General features: G+C 39.3%; 1 non-coding gene across 1 annotated transcript; it reads right to left on the bottom strand.

Annotated features, from left to right (window-relative positions):
- Positions 1-944: 944 nt before the first annotated feature.
- LOC138803198 (U6 spliceosomal RNA) lies at positions 945-1,048 on the bottom strand. The gene has a single exon (XR_011364896.1). It is a non-coding gene; the product is annotated as a U6 spliceosomal RNA (small nuclear RNA).
- Between the last annotated feature and the right edge of the window lie 289 nt (positions 1,049-1,337).

The following is a 1,337-nucleotide window of genomic DNA, read 5'->3' as shown; positions in this document are numbered from 1 at the left end:
ATGTACAGAGGAGTCACATTTGCGTGAGCAAGGTAATGAGCAAGGTAAAAAAAATTGTTACCTCCTCCTTTATTTTTCCCCTACCATCCTTTCCCTCCCAGCTCCATAAGTACACAACCCTCCTCCCTTACCCCACCTAAATTGTAAAGTTCATTTTTCAACATAGTGTCTTGTGTATCTCATGGTTACAATGTGTCAACCTGTACCCCTATTTAAACATTTTGTTTTCTTTCTTTCCCCTCCACAAATTAGAGGAGCGTATATAGAAGATGTAGGCGCATCAACTTCAAATACAGTGAAAACAGGAGTTATAGCAGGAGAGAGGAACATATAAAGAAACAAAAAAATCACATCGCACATTATACGTATGTTAGAAACAATAGCAAGAAAGAAAAAACCACTTGTGTCCCTATCTTGGGGTTCATGTCCCTTAACATCATCCTATCTGGTCATATGCAGATAGCTTTTGACCTTTTCTTCTTAACCCAGACAAATATTAGTTATTGAAAATTAGGGAAACCATGGGACCAATGTTAATTTGGACGTGGCTTACTTCACTTAATATAAGTTTTTCCAAGACTTTCCAGTTACTAACAAATGGGGAAACGTTATTCTTTCTGATGGAGGCATAGAATTCCATTGTGTATATATACCACATTTTCTTGATCCATTCATCTGCTAAGGTATTGGGGTTGGTTCCATATATTAGCTATCTTAAAGAATGCAGCAATAAACATAGTTGTGCTGGTAGCTTTAGTATGGTCTTGTTTGTGATCATTTGGGTAAATGTCCCAAAGTGGGATTGCTGGGTCATAGGGGAGCTCTATGTGGAGTTTTTTGAGGAACCTCCATACTACTTTCCAAAGTGGTTGAACAAGTTTTGTACTTCCACCAAGAATGCAGTATGGTTCCCTGGTGGCCACATCCCCTCCAGCATCTGTTGTAAAAGTATGGAATGCTTCAGAAATTTGTCTGTCATCCTTGTACATGAGCCATGCTAATCTTCTCTGAAATGTTCCAATGTTTCTGCTATGCATTTCATTTTGTACTCCTGAACTTGGCGAGTGATTTTAGGTGTGTCTACAACAGTAGAATCAGCATAAATCAAGCCAGCATTTCTTCATTGAAGATACAAGGAAAGGACACAGGTTGCCACATTGTAACAATGAAATATACAAGACACTCTATGGGGGGGGTGGAGCGACATGTTGGGGAGGTATGAAGGGGCGGAATGGTAGGGGAAAGACAAAGGAGAGGGTAACAATGCTCAATAAGAAATGGACTAATTACCTTACTTACGTAACTGTAACCCCTCTGCACAGGAACTTTACAATAAA

This window comes from Dipodomys merriami, unplaced genomic scaffold (genome assembly GCF_024711535.1).
Source record: "Dipodomys merriami isolate MVZ:Mamm:240054 unplaced genomic scaffold, mDipMer1.0.p SCAF_337, whole genome shotgun sequence".
NCBI lineage: Eukaryota > Metazoa > Chordata > Mammalia > Rodentia > Heteromyidae > Dipodomys > Dipodomys merriami.
Note: the sequence above shows the minus strand (reverse complement) of the source record. Positions and strands in the feature narration are given on the sequence as shown.